This window comes from Crocodylus porosus, unplaced genomic scaffold (assembly GCF_001723895.1).
Source record: "Crocodylus porosus isolate Cpor-Errol unplaced genomic scaffold, CroPor_comp1, whole genome shotgun sequence".
Classification (NCBI taxonomy): Eukaryota; Metazoa; Chordata; order Crocodylia; family Crocodylidae; genus Crocodylus; species Crocodylus porosus.
In genome coordinates, this window is record NW_017728951.1 from 22812727 (window position 1) to 22837731 (window position 25005).

Consider the following 25005-nt stretch of genomic DNA (forward strand, 5'->3'; position numbering starts at 1 on the left):
CCTGCCTTTTTTTGAAGTTGGGAACCACGTTGGCCCTCTTCCAGTCCTCTGGTACCTCACCAGAGCACCACGAGTGCTCGTAAAGCCATGCCAGGGGACTTGCAATGACCTCGGCCAGTTCCTTTAGAACTCTAGGGTGGAGATCATCCGGACTAATAATGAGTATCACTCAAGCATAGGAAAAAGTGAGTCTTTTAAAACAATTCAATTTCCCATGAATTTTCTGTCCTGTTCCCTCCATTAGTTTTAATATGCCTGATGACCCTATTAATAATAAGATGACAAAAAAGGATGAGGGGCAGCATCCCTATACTATTCTTCTGTTACATTAGTGCTATATTTCAAATCAAAATGCTCACAAGGCAATATCACACAACCCTAAGATCGTGAGAGCCCACAGAGTGTCTTGAGGAGAGTAGTAGAGACTGAAGAGCAAGACATGTCTCGTTCTTATTCTCTTCAACGCAAGCCCTCTTCTTGCCTTAAAACTCTTGATCCCAGCTGAAGTCTATGAAGATCCTCGGTCACTGCCTTTTCATTACTTTCCTGATATATGTTCCTAACAGCTGGAACAGCTTTGCCATGTTAGCAACACATGAGTGCTAGTCTCACAACTAAATGGTCTTCATACATTTTGTTCACAAAAACTTCAGTCGAAGGATGTTGGGTATCCCAGCTTGTAGCTGTATTGGTCTAGAGCAGGGGTGGGCAAAATGTGTCCCGCGGACCACATGCGGCCTGCCAGGCTATTCTATCCAGCCTGCGGGACCCCTAAAAAATGTAGAAAATTAATATTTATCTGCCCCCGGCTGCCTGTTATGAGGCCCTTGATGGCTTCCCAAAACTCAGTAAGTGGCCCTCCACCCAAAATAAATGCCTGTCCCTGGTCTAGGAATCAGAACTTGTGGTAGTGGTGACATCTTTTATTAATCCAACTAGATTTTTTACAAATTTTCCAAAAACAGGACATTTTTTTTTCCCAAAAATCTAGTTGGTCTAATAAAAGATATCAGCTCTACCATGAGTTCCAATTCCTTCCGCCTAAGGATATAACGAATAAGTAACAAATCCCCACGGTTTCTTGAGTTTGAGCTTTGCCACCAGGGCTGCAGACCACCTCAGAGACAGCAGGGTTAGGCCTCAGATCCTCCGGCTCCAAAAATATCGGCACCACTACCACTGGGACTTGCCATTGTGAGAGTACTATAGTGCCTTGGACACGCAACATTGAGCAGTGCCATCCGGATTCATTAGAATCGATTAAAATGTTTATTTTTCTTTTTTTTTTTTTTTGTGGCAAACCAGCACAAAAAGGGGGTCCCCCTCCCATCTGCCTGGCCTTTCCGGTCAGGAGCATTCTTGCCAGGTCTAGCATGGGCAGAAGCGTAGCACCACAGGCTCCTGCTTGTTCCCAACTTCTTCTCTTACTCTTCCCTTCTTTTCTCTCTGACACATTGCACAGGAGCCAGGCAGGGCTCCCTGCCTTGTAAACCGTCTTCTTGCTAAATGGCTCTACGCAACCTTGCAGATACACAACCAAAGCTGCTGCCTCCTACCTCGGTGGCTCTACAGGACCAGACACAAAGCACAGGGCAGGGGTGTCAGAGTTCATAGTTTCTAGGGTCGGAAGGGACCTGAGCAGATCATCTAGTCCGACCCCCTGCCATGGCAGGAAAGGGTACTGGGGTCAAACAACCCCAGCAAGGTGTACATCTAGCAGCAAGGTCTCAATGCTCTTCAGCTGACAGCGCTCTGCCTTTCAGGTGCATACAAAGAGGAGGAAAGGTTTAATGAAACTCAAAAGCATAAGCTTGACTAGGGCATATAATACCATACCTCACCTTTCTCTAGTCTTCCCAAGTGCCGTGCTGCTCTATGCCTCCTGCACCTATGAGCACTGAGGCAGCAGGCAGAAACCTAAGGCACGTACAATGCCCCGTAATCCCAAGCGGGACACTTACACAATGGCTAGACCCCCTCCTCCTCCCTGCTCTCTTCATTTATCTCAACTCGTAAGAGAAAGAGCTGAGAGAACAAGGTGCAGCCAGAAGTGACGGTATAAAAGTCACTTTTTTGCTGACACGGCCCCTGGCTCCTGCTGATGCAGTCTTCCAAAGTGGGAGCCTTGAGTTACCGCTGCAACTGGCTCAGGATTATTAGCCAATTAATAACTCAAACTGACTCCAAATCCCATTAGAAAGGACACAACGGTTGCTTTGTTCTTCCTCTTTTCTTTGTACCTCGATAGCGTTTGACTTTCCAGAGCCTTTGTCCCCTTGCAATTTCTTCTCTGGATTGAATTAAGTGTTTTCAAAGGTTGAAGGACTGATAGTACCAGGAGCCACATCCCTATCTGTGTCCGCAGGCAAAAACAGTGTGCTTGGATGCACATTGACTCGGCTATTTTGCTAACGTTTCAACCCTGAGCTGAAGGAACGTTTCAACCCTGAGCTGAAGGAGCTGAAGGTTGTGGGGAGGAAGAGAGGGGAAGGGACAGCAAAGATGAGCATCTGAGCTCCATACTTTCTGCACCCAGGAAGATTTTAAAGAAACTATACATAGTGACTCCACCGTGTAACTCAGAGCCGAATGGGGGAAATGATATTTAAAATTGATAGATATACTTTTAAAATTAAACACGCAATATACTCTACAAACTATAATATTTAAAAATGGATTTCTACATACAGACACACACATCTATATGTATATACATATATATATTCTACATACACATACATATGCATATATACACGTATGTAGTGAGCAACAGTTGATGCTTCTGGATCATGGTGTATGCATAAGATGTCACCAGGAATTTGAACATACGCCAAGGCAGGCTGCCCAGACCTTCCTTTAGACCACTGTTTTCGTCTTCACTCTCTAGTACCTCCTAGAGATGCACTCACAGTCTTAGGGGTGTGCAATGTTGCCTTGTGACCAATTTAATTTGAAATACAGCACTAATCTAGCAGAAGAAGAATATGGGAATATTGCTCCTTGTCATTTTTCAGTTGTCATATTATTAATATGGACATCTTCCTCCGGGCCTTTAGACCATCGACACAGAATTTCAAATGCTGGACCAAGTCTAGATACTTGGTGCCTCCATGACCGTAATTATATGCATGTCTGGGAGTTAAACCCAGGTCTCCCACATGGTAGACAAGGATTATACCACTGAACCACAGCAGCGGGTATACATGTATGCATGTATGTAAGTGCATAGATTCCATGCATTTCCCATTCTGACCGATGTGGCAGATTCACTGGGTACATGTTTGCTTAAAATACGTATGCAAGAACAGGTGTTAACAACCTATGACCCACAGGCAGGATCGGGCCCACAAAGACATTTTATCTAGCACGCGAAGCCAGAAGGGCAGCAGCAATTGGTGGCACGGGGGAATCGGCAGCTCTCAGCAGCAGTGGGAACCAGTGGCAAAAAAACTGTTAGAGCAGAAAATGTTCCCCTAAGCGAGGCATGGGAGGGAAGGAAGGGGCAGCTCAAAAGTGAGCCAGGCAGATAAATGGGGGGAGAGAGCGGTAGTGTAATGACTCCCCTCCCCACCCCTGAATTCATGAGAAGGTCGGAGACGGGCACAAACTGCACTACTTTTGCTGAACAGGGTTTTTTGGGAACAGTCTCTGGGAGTCTGCTCAGTCTCCAGACTTCCTTAGAAATTTCAGTCTAATGAACCTCAGTGAAATCCACTGGGCATCTGTGACAAATGAGCTGCATCTGCATCAACACCATGCATCAAGCCTGTGTTGCAAGGCCAAGCATCCAAATCAGCCTAGAACAGGGACCAAGCAGCCAGCCTCAGCAAGCCACCTACTGAAGGCCTGGTCTTCACTGCAAAGTTTTGACTGAGAACAATTCTGTTCTCCAGATAAAGGAAAAAACCCACTGTATATCCAGGGGAGAGATAAGCGGGTGTCTACCACCACAGCTCTACTTGCAAAGCTCTGGCACCTGCAGCTTCATAGCATAGACAAGTCCTAAGACTTTTTTTGCCAGCTGTCTGCCTGGTTTATGAACTCCTGTGACTGCTGTGTGCAGTCCTACCCAGGAAGCACTAAAGCATGTAAAAGGCAATGAGACTTCAAGAATATGCAGGCTCAGAAATTCATCTGTTGCAAGCTGGAGATGTCAGAGTGAAGGGGATCATCACTGCTCATGTAAAGAGACAGAGGAAATGGATGCAGACTACTTAAGAAGGTTGTTTTGCTCTGGACTAAAACGGGAACAAAATGGAAAAGAACAAGGCATATTTTATAGTCAATAATATGCAAAGGGAGGGGGAAAAAAAATACACAACCCACTGCTGTAGGCAATCGCAACTAAATTAGTGGATGTTGCTAATTAGTCTGCTGAAATTTTAATTATACCTTCCCCTAGAGGTAAACAAACACTGAGGTATATATCCGGATGGTATAAGACATGCGGCATGTGTGTCTAATCCAACCAACATAGCAAACAGGCATGTGGACGCAGCCAGATGTGGGCATGGGAGCTCAGCATGCTAATCCAAACCTGTCTTGCTATATTAAGCTTTACACAATATAATTCAGCCCAGTTGCCTGAATAACACTGCCATTCCTAACATGCGCCAGGCCTCTTTCTCTAACACTTGAAACCTTGTGTTGCTATTCATGCCTGTGCACGGCTGTTGTACCATGGCACCATTTTGAGTTGGTCCTTGTGACAGAATGTGATATTTTTCTGTAATCTTTCTGGATATATATCTTAGTTTCTCAGCCTTGCTTGTATGTTGTTATACAGGACCGAATGGCTGGTACAATGTTGGTTTCCCCCATAGAGACATGTAGGCTTGCTAGAGAACAGGCCATTAGGAGCTGAATTAGGCCCATTCATACATGCAAGGAGTCCCCCGGGGGAGTACAATGAAAGCTCTGATGACTGGAGCGTTACTTGAAACTACTGGCACCCAGGAGTATGGATCAAACAGACGAGCACACACAAACTATTTTTAAAATACACAGCAAGAGACGTGGGCCAGAGGCAGCACAGCTTCCAGAGCCACTTAACTCTGGTCACCCTTGCTGACGTTTACATTTAACCACTCTGAACCAGGGCATGCTCTCATATTCACTTCTGGCTGCACATCTTCTTTTGAGGGTGAAGTCCCTAGTAGGAGCTGAGCCAGTTGGAGGTCACGGATTAGGACACGTGAGCAAAGCAAAGCATGCCTCTCAGAGCCCATGGTGATAAGGGGGTTCTCCATCACTAGAAGCTACAACTTGGGGACAGGGTCAAGGAAATCCAGATAAGACCATGTAAACACAGAATCCCAAGCAAGAACACCTATGGCATCCATAGCCATAGTATGTTTTGCCCATATCTTATAACAGATGTCATGCTTTCAGATGCTGCAAGGCCATGGCAAACCAGACCCACTAGATGCACACTTGTGCTACAACAGGATCCGTCGTATAGAACATGATTTTTTTTCTCTTGAAGACTGAATACCCAGAGACCTTGCCTAACAGTGTTAGACTGTGGTGCAGTCTTTCCATGGATGGGGGACTGCCCCACCACTTAGCACGCTTAACCTTAGGGTTGAACAAAAGCAGAAGTGAGGATGCTACAATGATCTATCTTGCGCTGGTCTGCAAGGAGTGGATTTTTAGGTCTTTCCCAGCTCTAATTTTCTGTGATTCTATAATTATGGGTAGGAGCAATTGCTAAGAGGGTTAATCGATACAATGAGGCAGAAAGCTGCCAAGTCTCTACACTCAGCTAATTTCTTTATTGCTGCATAGAGGCAACACACACCTGTTTGGTAAAAGGTTCCAGGGAAACTTTGGTTGGTAGAATACGGGTGCATCTACATGAGATGCTAAATGCACTGTAGAGTAATCCTACCGTGCATTAGTGTGTCACTGCAAATGCTGTGCTAATGCACTAATGTGCAGTAGAATTACTCTACTGCACATTAGCACCACAAAAAAAACATGCACTGATGCTACTGCGCAGTAGCACCAGTTACTGCACATTGGGTGCATCTAAACGTTTATTAATGCACCTTAGATCCTGTGCATTTAGTTTACTACTTCCTTAATAAAGTACTAAGTATGCAGTACTGAAAGTTACTGCTCAGTAGCACCAGCGTCTGGTTATTTAGCGATGCTTACTATGCATTAGCCTATAATACTGCATAGTAGGCTATTAGCATGGTTTTTGCCATGACGCGCTACTGCACAGTGTTATTCAGCTAAGGCACAGTAAGCATCCTGTGTATATGCGCCCATTCAATTAGTACCTGTTATTACAAGCACTAAGTTTAATGTGCAGTAGCCACAGTGCATTAATGAACATACAGATGCACCCCATGAGACACTTAATCCCAAATCTGTGGCTTAAGCAAGAGGGTTAGGGGTTTGGACTAAGTGGCTCTTGAAGTCCCTTCCAAACCTCTCCATCCAGTGACTTCACAAAGGTAGTATTAACTAAGAACTGGATTCACCCAGGCAGCCGGCATACCTCTATCTTGTGGTTCATGGATGCTGAGAGCGTCTACATGCCCATGGTTACTGCACAGTAACTGAAAGTTAGTGCACATTATCGGTGTGCTTCTACACATGTGCGCCTGTACTGCACAGCGACATATACCAACTTGGGCATAAATTTGCTACCTGCATGATACATCAGTTACTGCACTTAGTTACTGCACAGTAAGGCACATGTAGACACCGAGGCTCAGTAACACTGACTAACTTTACTTCCAAGTCAGTCTACACACAGCGTTACTGCACTGTAATGCCTACATGTGTAGACTCTGATCTAAAAACCACTTACTGCGCAGTAAGTTACCGTGCAGTAAATGCATGTGTAGATACGCCCACTGTCTATCAGGGCACTTTGCATCATATGCTGGCTGCTTCAGAAAGCAAAGCCTACAAGAAGACCTTGTCCAGGCTGCTGAGAGAAGATCTGGTTGTGGTAAGAGCTCACCAGACTTTACAGTTGTTGAAATATTTTGCTGCAAATTCTTTCAACCACATTTTTTTTCCTGAAAGAATGGAGAATTATTTTCTTAAATGTACTGTTGCCTTCTAGATTTTCATTATTTTTGACACAACAAAAACCCCACATTCTATTGATTCAGTTTTTGAAAAATAAGCACATATCACTTTAAGTACGATGTTTTCCCCTTCCCTTTTATTGTTCTTTTTCTCTCCATCCAGCCTCCCTTTTGTGGAGAGAGAAAAAGAGAGAAATGGAGAGAATACCCCCAACCCTCCCATTTTTAGTACTGCAAGCACATTTTTAGTGCTGCAAACTAACATGAAACAAAAAAAAAATCAACTCAAACTTTATGTTTTTAAGCAAAAATGTAAAAAATGCAAAAGAAATCAAGGGTGTGCTGGGGTGTTCTTCAAAATTTTTCATTTAAAAAAAATAAAAAAATCAATCAGCCTACTTTTCAGCCAACCACAGAACCCTAGCTTTAGATTATTTTTTTTTTTTTTTTGGTCCAACGCCCAGAGGACTGACATATTGAGTAAATTAGGCAGCCTCTGTATTTGGCCAGTTCTGCATTACAATGAGTGTAATACCTACTGCATTGTGATGAGGCTCAGTTAGCTACTGTTATGAGGCCTCATGTGAAAGGCCTTTGGAAAGGGAATCACTATAGCATTACTGCCCTGGATATTCGAGGACCATAAACAACCCTTGTTTCAGAACAATTTAGACTAGCACAGCACATGCTCTGTGCTCTAAGTATATAACCGTCATTTCTTCCCCTCCGGCACTTTATTCAAGGACCTCACTAAGCCTCTAGTTCCATTTCATGCAGAGGAACATTCAGAAGATTCATCAAATCCAACTGAGTTCCTGTTTGGCACAAAGCGTCTCGAATATGAGCTGCTCTATGCGAAACGGTGCGCTCCAGAATTTTTAAAAAAACGCTCGTTTCCCTGTGTGTTTAATTCTCTCATTTGTATGAACATTTTCTGATTGCAAATATGACATGCCTGATAGGCTAAGGCTCAGTGATCTGGCTATTAACAGAGTCCAAGGCAAAGTAATGGGGCCTCTGAAAAGCTTCAGAGTGGGAGCATTGCTTAATAAATGAGTGCAGCAGAAAAGGCATAAAAATAAAGCTTAAATTGTCCAAAGAGGGAATGCCAGCACGGCACTTGGCACAGACAGGATGTATAGGACATGCTGATGAGCCCTGTATGCCTATGGGTGAAGCATTGTACATTGTATTAATTAAGGAAAGATGACTTCCCGCTTCCCCCGTTGCCGAATATCACCAAGAATCACCCTGGGACAACATCAACATTCTGGAAATTAATTTGCACTTCAATTTATGCATTTCAGAGGGAGGTAAAGCAAAACCAGTTTTATGACTCATCTCTTCCCCCCACCGAGGGCTGCTTCTCTGGGCTTCTGACACCATCCAGAGGAGAGCAAATAGGTCGTTTCGTTCTTTGACTTTTAACTAGCAACTGAGAGAGGGAGAAAGGGATAGGGGGAGAATGAAGAACTGCTTCAAGATAAACTGGGAAGAACAAATGCATCAGCACTTCTCCTTGCTTCCCACCCCGCAAAAGCCCGCTCGGGTGGGTGGGATCTGGCAGCTTGTTCCAAGTGAGGCGCAAGATGCTCATTTATTCCGACAGCCGTAAGAGGAAATACAAAGAAGCAGGAAACGCAAAGGACCCTGGCAGTTGAGAAGAGTTTCACAGTTGCAGGTCTCTTCCAAGAAAAAGTAAGTCTGTGTGACAGTGATGGGCCAGAGAAAATATGAGATGTTAAATGAGCCATCAGAGCCTGCAGGAGGCAAAAAAAAAGGGGGGGGGGCAACCAATCCGAGCAGGAAACGCAAAACCCTAAACCACTGGAAATAGAGATGGGGTGGAAATATGAATGGTTACACTGGGACCCTTTCTGCGATGGGTGCGGATGTAGCCCAATCACCAAGTACAAGGCTCTGAGTTCTCAACTCGCTCCTCGATCTCCAGGGCTGGTATTCCTCGAAGGCAAATGGCCCAGACGTCACCTGCTATTTCCCCAGCACCTGACTCATTTCAGAGGCAGCAGTTTTAGGTCTGTGAGCAAGCTCCAAGCCCCCCGACCTCCGTGTGCAAGCAGCGGGGCACTGTGGTACAGCCAGGGGGGTGCAAGCAGAGGAACGACTGGTGCACAGGCTTGGGGAGGCTTCGGAAATCAAATGGACGGCTGTCCAGTCCCTCCAGAAACTTGTGTAGCCTCCGTCACCACAGTATCAGGACACATATGCGCCATGTGCTATATTATCCACGTTTTATTATACACTGGTCGAACTGAAGGCAGATTAAATGATTTGCCCAAGGCCGCGCATGGAGTCTGGCCTGTGTCGGGAACATGACCCACATCTTGCTTGAGACCCAGTCAGTGCCACAGCTAATAAGGCATCCTTCCCACCCCGGCAGCTTGCACTACAGCATCTGAGGTGATGATCTTGGTGCACTGATCCTAACCCCTGAAGTTACAATCTACAGGGCAGCAAGTGTGATCCAAAATAGGCCTCGGTCTCCAAGTTAGAGAACAGCCCGTTTAGCTGTGTTTCTTCCAGGTCCAGACAGCACCGGGAAGGCAGGCAGCAAAATTGAAAAAAAAAAAAAGGCTTTGAAATAACAGTTAATATCAAGGTTTCTCAGCCCTTATGTAGGCTTGGAATAGCTTTAAACCTGGCTTGGGGTGTAGGCATGGGTTATTTTTAATATGAGACAGTTTCCTCATCCTGAATCCCATGCAGCTCCACCTGGCCTCTGTTATGGAGAGTTTAAAAGTTATGGTGTTTAAGAAAAAGGTGGCAAAAATGTTTCCTGTCACTATAGGTCATTGCCCTGGAGAAAGAAAGGGCTGAAGGACCAGGACAGAGCAGGTGGGCAGAGGCTTTAGCTACCTCGGGTGTGCAGAGAGAAAAGATCTTCCTGTAGTTTTTAATCTGACTCTTTTTACCAGCACTAAAGAGACTCACCGGGATGGAGACCAAAGGAAAAGCAGCTGGAGGCTGTTTCTAAGCAAAGTCCAAAGAGGGGCCCATGAATAGTCAGAGCGCAGTGCTTTTTAAAAAAGAAAGGACAAAGCTGAAGTGAATAAACTAGATTTAAAAAAGGGCACGTGAGAATCCAGAAGGATTCACCCACATTTTCCACGGAAGTGGCCTTCAGCACAGAACTGGGTTTTCAAGAAAGAAACTTGAGAAAAAAAATACTTCCAAGAAAAAAAATACTTCCTTTCCACAAAAAAAACTTTAGAAAACTAAAAACCAAAGAGCCTTTAAGTTGACTGAATTTTTCTTCTGCAGTTTTCAGATAAAAGTTTTGAGTAGGATTGTTGGGTTTTTTTAAATAAAAAGATGACATTTTCATCAGTGAGGAAAATACAATTGCCAGAGGCGCCTTTAAAATCTATGCCCACATCATCTTTACCCGGCATATAACATGCATGATGTTTGAGTCCCAGCGCCTCAGTTACACCCCTTCCAATTAGTCTCTGAACACGGTCCAGGATACGCGTGGCACACGTTTAACAGCGTCTTTCTCCGCGCGGTTTATTAGATCCCACCCAAACGCCCACTTCTGCGGTGTAATGACATTGCTACGATGACCTGCCATCTGGTAGTCCGGTTAGTCTACGCATACACAAGGCACGGCAACCCGAGTCGCCGACTTCCCAGCCTTGGTCCAAATCTGCAAGAAGAACAACTGACAGAAATTCGTCTCACCTGCATTACCGAAAGGAGTCTGCCGTTTAAGCAATAAGGTGCTTCTTGCTTGCATTAAGTTCTCACTTAAGGATGGCAGGATTAAACTAAGCTCACTCTGCAGAGGAGGCTCGGGGGAATACCGGGGAACGAACGGATGGAGGTTTCAATTTCTTCTCTTGCTGAGAATGAATTCTGCCTCATAGACCTCCTGATGAATCGTCATTTTAAGACGGGCTGTTAATTTGCAACAGGCAGAGGGCATAAAGAGGGATCTCCTTATCTTTAATGGATGCTATTGAGTGATGCAAATGGCTTGCGTTTAAATGAGTGTGGAAACATCTTGCCTGCTTTGGCATGATAAGAGACTGTGCTTACCGCGCGCAGCATGGGTTCAGCTCAGCCTGTTACCTAAAAGCACTGTTTCACTTAATGACGGGCAAACTTTCCAAAGTTCGGGTGGTCAAAAAATAAGAATCAGGATCTATCTGATTGTCCTCAAGAACAAAAAAAACCAACCCCACTTTGAAGAGCTCTGGCTCCTGATTTCAGCCTGAAATAGCCTTGGGAAGTAGACGTGGCCCGTAGGAGGGAGCGTTGCCTTACACCTTGCATCGTCACCACACCAGAGCAAAACTTCAGCCCCGAATTTCAGCAAAAAAGCTTTCCAGAACGCAGGCAAGGGGATGTGCTTGCAAATCTGAATGAGACGTCTGAGCCGGGACTCAGGAATAGGGAAGGGGTGAAGCAAAGGTGTTTGCCCAGTTCCTTTAATAATCGGTTCAAGAAGTCCAAAAAAGAGGCGATATCTTTTATTAGACCAACTTGGGGGGAAAAAAAAGGTCTTTAATTGCAAGCTTTTGAACAGACACCTTTCATCAGGTGAAAAAAAAAGGAGCGGAAATTTAGGGCTGATTTTCACAAGTGCGCAGAAGTAGCCAAGCTCTGCTGTGATTGAAATGAGTGGGAGTTTTAGCATCAATTCACTGGGAACAAAGCTGGGCTGTATGTACTAAGGAAAATCCCTGGGATAGGCCCCTAATCAGGTTGCATCCATTTTCCAAATGGCTTCTGGTAGCTCCAGCCAAAGGTGGTTGGGGGTCACTGTGGAAAAATCAGCCAACTTATCTGGGAGTCTAAATCAAGAGCATCGTTTCACTCTTGCATTCACCTAAATCTGAGTGGTGAAACCCACCGCATGGGCATATTAAAAAAGAAATAGCCCGTGCTTTGATCCTGAAATCCAGGAGGTCCTGCAGTCTGCGTGTTTCTAAGCAGCGTCAGGCCCCCGGGTTGGTATGCGTGCTCTCGAGGGAAGCTAATGTGCCTCTTTGCTTGCGCACAGACGCACTTAATGAAGGCATCCAGCAAGATATTAAGACATGCTCAAAACACTTAGGCTGAAAAACAGAGCAATTACAGGAGCGTGGTGCAGAGTCAGGTTCAAAGCAAAGCTAAATGCATGCAGAAAGAGAAGCAGCCTGGATCAAGCCAGCCAGCGGAGGGTACAACACCAGTAGCGACACACACTCCAGCCGGCTGGCCTTTGGTTTGCTCCGTCAAGCTATGATGATATGGATGTTCCCCATCTGCCTAAGGGAGATGCATTATTGAATGTATTAATTATGGAGGGATGGCTCCCGGTGCTTCCTATTATAAAATAACCCAGAGAATTACCCTGGGACTGCCACTGCCAGGCTGGAAATTAATTTGTGCTCAAGTGTGTGTGCGTCGGGGAGAAACAGTGTGAAGGCAAACGAAGGGCTGCAAGGGTCTGCCCAGCATCAGAGGGTGGTTCAGGCTTTAGCCACGAGCCTATAAACAGCAGGACTAACTCTCATGTCATGGAGCCTGCTCCTTTGACTCGTGAGAGCTTGCAACCCATGCAAGAAAGATAAGATAAGTTCAGCCCTTGGCTTCCCTTCTACAGATACCAGTAAGACGGTGAACAGCGAGCAGAGCCTACGCCGAACAGCTCGTTTTGGGCACAGCCCGAAAGCACTACATTAGCGTCGTTCCCCTTCTCTCCAGCCAGGAGCCCATTTTGGGGTACAAGGTGCAAAGCCTGGAAATCCATCGTGTGGGGGAGGTAGGGAAAAAGGGTTTTAAAGCCCATCAGACAGGGCTCTCTGGAGGCCAGCAGGACCTTCTCTCTGAGGCTGTCCCCATACCAATTTTCACCTCCCACCCCAAGCAGGACCTCTGGGATGGCATAGGAATGGGCTAGGGGCATGCTCATCCGCCTACAGAGGAAAAGTCCCATCTACAGCAGTCCTTTCCCAAGGAGGTATCTGCAAACAGCAAGAGCTCTGTGCTGCCTGAGCCGTAGCAGGGCAGAGCTGCAGGGAGGCATACAGCCTCCTCGTGCAGGTCCCTGGCCTCCCATACATCCAGTTAGGGTTGGACATGTGCAATTTGGCTAGCTGCATAAGGTGAAAGTAATCCCTTGGAGGCCTTTCCCAAGAAGATTCATTAGGGCAAGTCATCCCCAGAGCTTTCCCGCAGGACGTCTGACAGATGGGCATCAGTAGGGATCGATGGTCCGTGTCCTACCAGGGATCACCAGTGGGGTGCAAGGCAACAGCTACTGGCCCCAGGAGCACAGAGGCCCTGAGAAGGCATCAAATGAGGATGACTTTCAGTAACCGCAGACCTCGGCCACAGCAGAACTTGCGACATGAAGCGGAAGGCAGCACATTGAAAACCAACAAAAAGAAATATTTCACCTCCAGCCCGACATGCTGTCAGCCCGGGGCGCTCGTTGCCATGCCGTGGTAATGTCAAGAATTCAGAACTCGGCTATTTATATGGAAAAAAAACATCCCAAGTTACATGAGTAAGGATTTAATAAAAAAGTGAGGGGTGTATTACACCTCATCTGTCAAGGCAAAAGACACCCTTTAAAGGACGGGGTCAGAAAGCACCATCCCTTCTGGGGAAATGCTTCCAAAGTTGCGCCTTGCTTGCATGCACGTTCCTCTGAAGCAGCTAGTTCTGGCAGCTCGTCAAGACAGACATAGGATGAGATGGACCACAGGGCTGACAGCATATGGCTGTTCCCATGGTTCTTCTCCTAATTACGTCTGATGGGTACCATGGAGGAAAGGCTTATTTACATGTATTTCCTCTAGACATCTTGTAGCGGTTAATAAAGCAGCTTTACAAAATGAGAAAGCTGCAATGCTCTTGACAACGTTGGGTCTAGGAGACTTGGTAAAGAAAAAAAAAATTCTGACTGTGATTTAAAATGTGATATTTACCCAAGGGAGAGGCATAATGCATTTAAGAAAAAAAGAACATCACGTAAGTACACATTCAAGCAACAAAAACCCTCAAGTCCTTTTTTCAATGCATCAGCTGCTATTCAGAGCTCAAATTGATAGTGTTAGGGACTAATTCATATACCACATTCCTTTTATAAACTGAAGTAATTATTCAGCTGAGAAGGTAAAAATGCACCAAACAGTAGCAAATGCCTTTGTTTCTTTTACTCCCATATATATTGAAAACCACTTTACTGTCCAACTAATAATGTTGTTTTTGGGGAAGGGGGGTTATTTCCAAAGAGGCAGCCCAGGTGAGGCCATGTTCCTGAAGAATCTGGAAAAAACTGGGTAGGAAACCTTGGGGAGTGATTGCAAACTGGGAAATGAAGCGTCAGCCTAACCTTAATGGCAAGATAGCATACAAGGGAACGCTTTGCAACAGCCCAGGATGGGTTTGCAAAGCACCTCGTTCTCCTGGGTTATCGCCCCACTCTCCTAATAGTGCTGGCTATTCATCATTACAGAAGCCACATGCCCAGCCAGCCTAGACCCTCCGTAAATAAGATGCAAATCCCTGACGGGAGCTCCAATGCTTCACATCACCTGAGAATTTGTCCCCAACTTCTGCACGTCCCACAAACCCTTAGAAAGCATCGCTACGTGGAGGTCCGCATAATGCAATGCAGCACAGCATAGGGACACCTGCGCTAGACCCAAATCAGCCATGGTCATCTACTTGGCATAATGCAGCGCTCTGTGGAGACACTGGCTTGCCTCTCAGAACCAGCCTAGCCATATCATATAGCACCCCACACCAGCTCATTAGCCCTGCTTCTAATTACCCCTGCCGGAGAACCACATTGCCGTGGCTATATTGCTAATACCGTATTTACTCGAATATAAGTCAACCTGAATATAAGACATAGTTAGATTCTATAGATGGAAAATGTATACATTTGTTACAATGTTCCAGTATAGAAACTAAGTACTGGAGGGTGGGGTGGAGGGAGAGGCAGAGACTGAGGAGTGGGGGTAGGGGCAGAGAATATGGGGAGCTGCGGGTGGAAGAAGTGGGTAGGGCAGAGGACAAGGGAGCCACCTGAATCTCACCCTCCCCCCCACCTTGCTGTTGCCCCTGCTATAGCAGTGGAGAGGTGGGATTCAAGGCAACCCCGCCAATATTTAGATTTTATACCTGGAAAATGATAACAAATGTATAAATTCTCTCTATATAGCATCTACCTATTGGGGGGTTGCCTTATATTCAAGGTTGACATATATTCATGCATAGTGCCATAGCAGCGAAGTTTGGGACCCAGGGCAAAACCAGAAACAGCAGTTCACCCTCGTCCCACACAGATCCGGAGCGCGCACCCCACCCCCATGTTTGCCCGGGAGTGCACGCAGTGGCGGGACCCGCCCTTCCCCCGTCCCCGCACCGCCCAAAACTAGCTGCTTGCAGCTCAGTCCCACACCCCACTCTGGCTGGTCAGCATCTGTTGGCACCCCTTTGCTTCCAGGGTGGTCACCCCCCTTGCTACAGTACTGTTCATGCGAATATCAGCAAACATTGCTCAATCAGCAAACAGGATTGAGCAGCCCATTTCTGTTTCACATTCAATTCGTTTTTTAAAATAAAATTGAGATAAAGTTCAAAATGAAATGTGAGTTTGAATGGAGAGTTCAAGGCATTTCACTTTGGAAACTGTTGAAACAGAGTGTTTCAATTAATTTAGAATTGTTGCAGGGGTCTTTTGACAGAAGCAATTTGTTCAAGTTGACACACATTCATGAGTTGTCCCTGTGGACTGAAATCTTCATTTTTTTAACCAAAAAAAAGTCTTTGGGCCCCCCAAAATTCTACAGCTCTACACATAAGTTCCACATCCACCTTTGCCACAGAGTGACTGTAACTGTTAGCAAGTCACTTTGGACCTGAGAACGGTTAAACACCCCACACCAACTGAAATCAGTGTTAATGCATTCTGAAAATGAGGTCCTTCATCTGACAGTAGACTTGTTTACATGTGGTTTTTTTAAGTGGGATTAACCTAAAATCACCATTTTTAAGGTGCATTAAGGGCACACATGCATGCCCTTAATGAGCCTTAAAAATTACAATTTTAAGATAATCCTGCCTAAATTTGATACCTACTTAAAGCAAGTACCAAATTTAAGCTGACATAGCTAAGTCGCATTAGCCCGCATGTAGATGCTTGATGAGCATTAATACAGCTACACGTGGGCTAATGCAACTTAGTTGTGCCAGACTACATTTAATGTGCATTAGCACATCTACCGGTAGATGTGAGCCTAACTTGCCTTAGCGTGCCTTAAACAAAGGCACGTTACGTTTAGGCATGCATAACTACATGTGCAGACATGTCTAGTGTCTCCATTTATGCACCGTTTAAATGGAGAGAAGGGTAATAAAGATCAGTTTAAATATTACAGTGAGGTTTAATCCATTCATGCGTCTTTGAAAGGAAACCTCTCAAGAGATGTCAAATCCTGTAAAAAAATGTTTCCCCTTCTCTGGGCCCTAAACAATTATGCAAACTAAGACCAAACTTTTTACCATTTTGGATGCTGGGAAATTTCAGCCTCAAACTCAAAATTTAGCCATGATTTCTAATGGCTGGACACTGCACTTAATATTAATGGCCACGTAATGCATTTTTGTGTGCACAACAGGCTTCCTCTACGTCTAATCCATGGAGGATATAAAAAGCTTTAAGCCCTCCTCAACCCCTGAGCCGTAGCTCTGGAGATCCGTAGATCAACCCCCCTTGTACTGACCAAGAGGTGGCCCACAGCCCTAGTCCTTTGATGGACATACAGCTATATTACACATCATTCCTGAGCTGGAATTACAACTTCATCCTCTAATACCATGTACAGCCTTGTTTTAATTCTGGAAAAAAAAAATTCAATTCAGGATTACTTAACAGTCAATTTGACATTTACAAAACTGTTTTCTTAACGCTAGAACTGGCTGTAAAAACTCAAGTGATGTTTCCCTATCACTACGTAATGACACCATCTGGTAGCTCGTGATTAGTAGGTTGATTGTAGAGACGCAGTTTTTAAATAATCGCTTTGTGGCTGGCTACCGTATCTGGTGAGGCAAGTAGAGCTCATCAGGGATATATATATACACACATACACACACACACACACACACACACACGTATAGATAGATAGCTAGATACACACAGCGCAGCTACAGAGATAGAGATAGAGAATCTAGTGACCACTGAGAACAGCTCACGACTCCAGGGAGGACAGCTCAGGTCCACGGGGGTTATAGTTCAGCTCAGGTCCATGGGGACTAATATATTAGTTAGTGAGCTGTTTCTAATAGTCACTAGACAACAAGACATGGAGCTACAGGTCTTTGCTTAGTGTTAGCTCCAAACCCAGAACATTTAGATGCATTCAAGTAACTCCCCGCACACCAACACACATTATATTCCTCTTTCAGATGCCTCAGTCAGCACCTCCCAGCCTCCTTGGAGGACCTGGCCTGAAACCACAGCTAAATGAGCTGCTGGATTTGGTCATGGTTTCTGCCTATGAGCAAGCCAGAAAGGTGGGAAAACCTCCTGAGAAAACCTGCTCTTATGAGCAAGTTTGCAGCCAAACTCTTGCGTGTTGGTCTCAAACAACTCCCCAGCATCTGGCTTTTCTTCAGGCAAAAACAAACAAAAAAAATATTAAAATTCCAGCATCTCCACTCTGCAGTTCATTTCTTGGCCACATTAACATGGCAACAAATGAGCTTGTGCATCTGTGCATCACTGTCCCCCGAGCTGCTCGAGTGGGAGTTGCCCAAGGACCACGGGCTCCCATTCCTGGGGCCAGGTTGAGCTCCGTGGCTCTTGGGCAGGTGGCTTTGGTGCCTGTGAGTGACAAGCACAAAGTTGTTGGTGGGCAGAGGTTTGTTCTGATGCAGAAGTAGGAAGAGAAGGAGCATGCGAATCAGCCGGTGCGTGCTGCAGCTTTGTTTTACTCTCCAGATAGCTCACCTTCTTGCTTGCTTAAAAAGGAGAAAAAAGAATTTGCAATAAGTGAGCTTGGAGATGTTGCTTTTCAAAGCCAGAGGAGTGCATGTCCTATTTTCCTCTCCCCCCGGCCCCTCCCTCGCCCCCCTGCTGATGTTCTCCATCCAGCTCCTCTGTAATTAGTGTACACTTCAGTGTCTTTTATAGACCAGGCTCATTCCAGGGATTGACCTTCTCCATGCTTCAAATCCCCTTGCATCCATCAGAAAATGCTGTGCATGCTAAATCCAATTCCCTCAGGGGGCCTCTCCCTGCTGCTTCTGGCTCCAGCTTTGACGGGTTCACCCAAATTACTGGATGGTGGCTTCTTAAATAGCAGGGGACTGGCAAATGCTGGAATACGAAAGGCCAAGAGGGGAGGAAAGGACCCCACGTGAAGCACCCCCAGCCTCTGCTGTTGGTGGAGTGTGGCGGAAACACCCGAGTCCTCGAGCAAAGCAAAGGCTGCTGCAGGGTGGAGGGAGTTTGTGTCTGAAGTAGTGCGGGAGAAGTGCTCATGGTTGTGCACACTCTGCAAATCCAGGCAGGTCCTCCAGAGAAGGGTGGACAGGGAAATGATAGATAGATATAGCCATTCAGCTGACCGGCCAGAAAATGCAGGGCACCTTGAGGAAGCCCCTGTTCAAGGGAATGAAATGATTAGGCGAGGAAGGGCTTTATAACTCACAGAAGCATCTCTTTAATGGCCTGGATGCTTTTTCCTTTTTAAATCTACCTGTGGTCTGTATATAGCCCTAACTCACATGGCATCCCAGGGTGGAAAGAACTTCCTCTGTCATCTACAGAGATTCGGGATATACTGTACGTAAACCAACTCTGATGGGTGTCTGTCCAGCCTCCTCCGAAAACCTCATGGGACTGAGATCCCACCACTGTCCTGAGCAGCTTGGTCCACCTTCCTTGAGCATCTGAAGAACTTGTGTAGAAGTTTCCGCATAAGAGTTCATCTAAATCTGCTTTGCTGTGGTTTAAACGCATTACCCCATGCCCTGCTCTCTGTGGCAAGGGAGGACATTTTTTTCTCCGTCTTCTTTATGGCAGCCTTTCTTGTACTTCAAAACTGTTATAGTGCTCTCCCTTTATCATCTTTTCTCCAAGCTCACCAGGGCGAGCTCCTCCAGCCATTCCTCGCACCGCTGCCATTCCCACCCCTGCAACATCTTGGCTGCCCATCTCTGGGTCCTCTACAGCAGGGATGGGCAAAATGCGGCCCACCAGGCCAGTCTATTTGGCCCATGGGGCCCCTAAAAATTTTAGAAAATTAAGTTATCTGCCCCTGGCTCCCTGTCATGCGGCCCGCAATGGCTTGCCAAAACCCAGTAAGCGGCCCTCCACCCGAAATAATTGCCCGCCCCGCTCTACATTTTCTCCACATCCTTTGCAGACCATAGTATTTGAGCACCTCTCCCTCTCTTCCCATCACTTTTATGAAGCAGGGAAGTGTTACTGTCCCCATTTTATACACAGGGAACCCAGACTTGGTGAACATGCGTGGCTTGTCCAAGGCCACACACAGAGTGAGCAAGGAACTGAATACAAATCTCCTAAATCCTAGCTGAGGGTATTAACCACCGAACCATCTGCCCACGCCACCGTCTTTAGATATTGAGTCCCCAATTCAAAAAAGGGCTTGTCTTCAAGCACATGTGAATGGCCTACTGACTGCCAGTGCTCAGCTGAATAGGATATTGCGTGAACCACCCTCCAAAATGTTACTATTACAAAAAGCAGGGTATCCATGGCCTTTTTAACATTGGCACCAATGCTCTGAGCATGGCATGCCCACCTGCTCCTGCTCCCTCTCTCCATTTAGGCTGCTCCTACAGGGATCCATGTAAGACCATGCCCAAGACCTTAGTCCCCACTATACTTGGATGTGTAGAGGCAACCCCCCCCCCCCGAGTGTGCAGTATGTGAGAGTAGACGGGTGGGGTGTCTACACAGCACGTGCTATGGTGCAGACAGACCCTCTTGAAGCCCAGACCTGAACCACAGCTCATACACAAGCTATGGTTTGTTGCAGAAACTACTGAAAGTCCATGACTTGTGCAACACACATCATGATCTTAATATTCCCTTCTGGCCTGAGAACCTAAAAGCATGGGCTATCCTGGGCTTTGGGCCCAGGCAATTATTTGGGAAGATATTATACAGCTGAGAGAGAAAGAGGCAACCTCGTTTTGCCATGGTGATTTATTTTAGTGGTGACCTGGCAACACTGGGACTGAGGAAAGCTGGAAGATCTGTTTCCAGCAGGGAAGGATCTTGGCAAAGCTGCTTCTGGTGACATCTTTTTCATTGCAATCAGCTGAAGATCACTCTGTTTGATGGAAGAGGCTCCTCTGTGCCCTCCCAAAAAGGCTGGGAGGAGCCCGAAGTGGTGTCTTGTCTTATAAGGACTGATTTCTGTATCTCTCTCTCTGTTGCTATTAGTCTCCCACTCCTCCTCCAGAAGTTCACCTAAAAGATGATCTGTGTTTAATGACGATGAAACCTACAGGGCACATCTCTCTGAAATGTGCAACATCCCGTGTCTCCACCTGCTACCCACTCCACAGACCAAGAAAAGAAATCCTCCGGCTGAAACATGCTGCTTTCATTGTTGCCTCCCCATACGCAGCCTCCAAGCCCCGAACAAGTCGCCGCAGTCTGCGGCATTAAAGAGAGCAAAGCGATGCACCAGCCAAAAAGAGCGATTGCATTGTATTGTTCCAGCCTCCCTGACCCTTGCATTAAGATAAGGTGTTTCAAATCTCACCCTCTCTGGGAGCAGCCTAATTCGTTCTCCTGGAAAAGTTTATCATCAGGGGGATGCTGAGACCTCTGTGCAGAAGAAAGATTTCTAGCTGTAGTTGTAACTAGAGATGACCTCCGTGTTTCTGAAACACAGGCTCTGTACTTGGCAACCTGCTGATGCTTTTGAGTCTGATCTCAATTATTTCCCAGATAATACATATAAGGCTGCTACTTAAAGCTGGGATGATCAGGGTTCAGCCCTTTCCTTGGTCTGCTTTAAGTATGCTGATGTGCAGCAGAAAAATAGCTTCAACTACAAACTAGCTCCTTGAAGGAACTGAGACCTTGACTGAGACCACAAGTTGCCCTTGCCCAGAAGGAGGGTAACCTGTTCCCTCCCAAACTATCTGTATGGGGGGGGGGAGGAGTAATCATGCACAACGAACACATGGTCCTTTGGGGCAAGAGGCCCCAGAATCCCCTTGTCCCAGGCTGAACAGGAAATAAAACCAGGCTGTAAAAAGCACATGCACGCTGGGCACGTCTACATGAGATGTTTACTACAGAGTTGTCTAATTAGCTCTGCAGTAAAACATTACAGTCTACATGTGAAGTCCTATTAGGATGGAGTAAACTAATTAACTCTGCTGCAGGATAGTACTGCCAAGTCAAGTACTGTCCTAAGGCAGAGTTATTTACTCCACCACAATGCACGTGTAGATGTTGACAGGGCTGCTTAGGGCATGAGGGTGCTTCAGTGCAGGGGCTGCCCGCTGCCTAGCCTGGAGCACCGCCAGGCTAGCACAGGCCGACCCCCTGGGTCCCCTGCCAGCCAGGGCCACTCCAGCCCAGCTCAAAATGCTGCAATCCTGGGTGCACGTGCAAACGGCATGCCCAGGAGCAATAAGAAGTGTTGCAAACTGCACCAGAGCTTATTCAGGCATGCTAATGCACATGTTGATGCACCCACTGAGCGCTCATTAATGCTGCTCAAAAAATCAAAAGAAAGATACATAGAACATGTCAGCTTTTCACAGGCACTTGCCTTTTTGCTTTTAGGGGTTGCAAAGGACCCTTTAAACATTTCTTTTACACAGTAAAATCTTTAAAATATGTTAACGGCGGGACTGGTTAAAGAATTTCTTCTAAACCAGGGCTGTCCCACTGGCCACCCAAGGTCAACATGTGGCCCTGGAAGGACTTGCATGTGGCGCTCAGGTTCCCGGCATGGCTGTTGCTACCTCCCCTTCCCCTTGTTGCTCCTTCCCTGGAAGCTGGCTTTTTCGGGTTCCCCCACCCTCCTCTGGCTTCTATCTCCTGCCCCAGCTCCTGGGGGATAGGAGGGGAGTGGGATGCTGTGCTGTGGTGGGGGGGAAGGTGGGCTGCCTGTGCTGCATGCGGGTAGTGGGGAGAGGAGGTAAGAGGGCAGCACACGTGGATGGGAGTGTGGGTGGGAGCCAGACTTTCCGCATGAATAGGAGGAGGAAGGGGAGCTGGGCTGTCCATGCTGCGAGGGAGAGCCTGGGAGGGAGGCCACCCACCCAGCAAGTGGCTCTCAGCCTGCAGCCCATGCCTCACACATCCTCTGGGATTGAATCCCACAGGGCGTGTGGTCCTCAGCTGCCCGGAAGTTGGACAGCCCTGTTCTCAACTATTCAGACAGCAAGTTGACTTCAAACAGAAATGAAATCTCTGATGAAAAGCATCTTCTCACTTGACCTAAGAGCCATGTCCTAAAAGCACCTAAAAAGTCTAGGCACTCAGGAAATCCAGGTAGGTGCCAATTTTCAGTTGCCTAAATCTTATTGAGTATCTGGCCTTCAGGTTTTTCTGAGCTTAGTTCCCAATGGTTTTCACTGAGACTTCAACTCTGAATCAACTATTTTTTACCATTAAAACTCAAACCCTTAAGTCATCAGGGTGCTTTTAAAATGATGAATTCCTCATTGAGCCCCTGAGCCAGTTACCCAACACTACCAATGCACCCTAACAGATCAGAATAATAGTGTGCTCTTTAATTAGCCTGTGAATAGCAAACCCAACCTACGTGTAAATAGCAAACCCGACCTGCAAACGTGAGCATCACGTGCACGAACTCACAACCGGGGACATACTAAATAGGAAACGTTAAAAAGGTGTTATTTTGAAGTCATGCTATATACCAGCAGTCAGCAACTTTTTTAGGCAGAGTGCTAGAAACACCCGCACCCTCAACTCGTAAGATGCTGGTGTGCCAGGGGCAGATGATGGGGGAGCCACAGGGGCCCTAATTCCCGTTGTGGCAGCACAGCCCCAGTCCCTTCCCCACTGTCCGCCCTGAGATGCACGTGCCAAGCAAAATGCCTTCACGTGCCATGCTCTGGCACCCAAGCCGGAGGTTGCCTACTCCTGCTGTATACAGAACTTTTCATAAAGCCCCAGCACCTGGAATCACGTGATTATATAAGACTCTCAGCTTTCATTTTATTATTACTTTTAAGTATATTTCCAGCCATTCGAATTGTGGGAAAAGCTGTGAAAATGCAACCTTTGGAGCAGTGATTTTCAACCAAAGTGCCGCAGCACCCTGGGGTGCCTCAAGATCTTTCCTAGGCTGACACGGGGCACCATGCAATGTTAGCACTGTTGGGTTTGTGAACATGATTCACGAGAAAAACCCAGACATTTCAAAGGGGATTCATAGCATTAACACCATTCTGACCTATTGCAGTTGTCCTGAGTTTTTTGCAACACAAGCATCGCTCTGTTATTTTCTGTAGTCAAAAAACAAGTGCAAAGCAAGAGCTGACATTTTCTGAGGGGTGCCTTGAGCCCCATGAGGATGCCACAAGCCAAACAAGGGATGCCTTCAGGCTAAAAAGGTTGAGAACCACTGCCCCAGATGTTATGAACCCAAAGACAAAAAAAGCTATGCCAAATCTTGAGATTTTCGGCCAATCCTGTGATTCAGGAGCATGGAGGAGCTTACACATGATATTTTAACATCTGGGATCAGAATACCCCAATGATTTTACACATCCTAAATATTACGCCTCTCAATGCCTTCTTCCAAGTGCAACAGGTACAAGTGCCAACCTTTGGTGTTGCCCATGCAAAGCAGGCGGACCTCGCTGCAACAACTCACCAGTAAAACCTGTTTGGTGTGATCCTCTCATGCATTAGCTGCCATCTTCTCCCAAAATCCATAGAGCTGTACAGCTGAAAGACAGGAAGAAATGAGCAGTAGTATAAATAGCAACAAAGGAGGGGTGATTGCTACCCGAACAGGAACCAAAACCAATTCTGAGCTCCATGAGGTCCGAATACATTAATAGTGCACAATTAACTATTAACCTTGCTCTTAGGGAAAGGCAAATAAGATAATATCCTTCTCTCCAATTTTACCCAGACTGAACCTTTGAGGTTCAAAAGAGGTTTATTCAGCCATCTTCCTCCTAATACCCTTTTCACACATCTCTGTACTGCCTGATTTCAGCTGTCAACACATTCACCTGCATTACAGTATGACAAAGCAGGCCATTCCTATGGCTTTTCCAGCTCTACAGGAAGCTGATGAGTGATGACCTATATATTCCTAACTTTAAATTAGATTAAAGACAAATTAGATTACTGAGCTCAACTATCAAGGTGTACATAGTGACATAGTGTTAAGGTCACATTGTAATTTGCTTTCATAGTGGGAGTTAAACCCCTTTGTTAGATCTGAAAAATATGTAATAGCCCCAAATTTGAAAACATTTACTTCCAGAGTAAAACCCGCATTGTCAGAAAAGTTAGAAGTCAATTTACACAGCAGTTGGGGTGTTAAAATGGCTTTTTTTTTTTTGAAAGGTCAAGTGAGAGCTAATATTTCCTTTGATTCCCTCCAGCTAACAAATGACAGATTTGTAACACATCCAGATTTCCATGTAGCTCCAGTCTAAATCTCACACACAAGCTAGTTTTATAAATATCCTCCTCAACATCACAACCTACCCCGTTCCTACACCGTTCTACAACCACCCACCATCCAATTACTTCTAATCAAACAACACAAGCAACCTTCACTTCAACCTTGAAATATTCAGGTTTCTAGGAAATGCGTCTGACTTGGAGAACTGTCTACTCTGCACCGCAGCTGCATCATGGTGGAAGGAATAGCAGGCAGTGATTCAAACAAGGGGGGGAATTATTTTTTAATAGAACAAACTTCGATTTTAGAGAGCATCC

The 25005-nt window shown here is 46.0% G+C and overlaps 1 protein-coding gene across 1 annotated transcript in view; it reads right to left on the minus strand.

Moving 5' to 3' along the window:
* Positions 1-25005, minus strand: part of SORCS3 (sortilin related VPS10 domain containing receptor 3) — a 305193-nt gene that overhangs the window by 120693 nt on the left and 159495 nt on the right. The window lies entirely within an intron of this gene.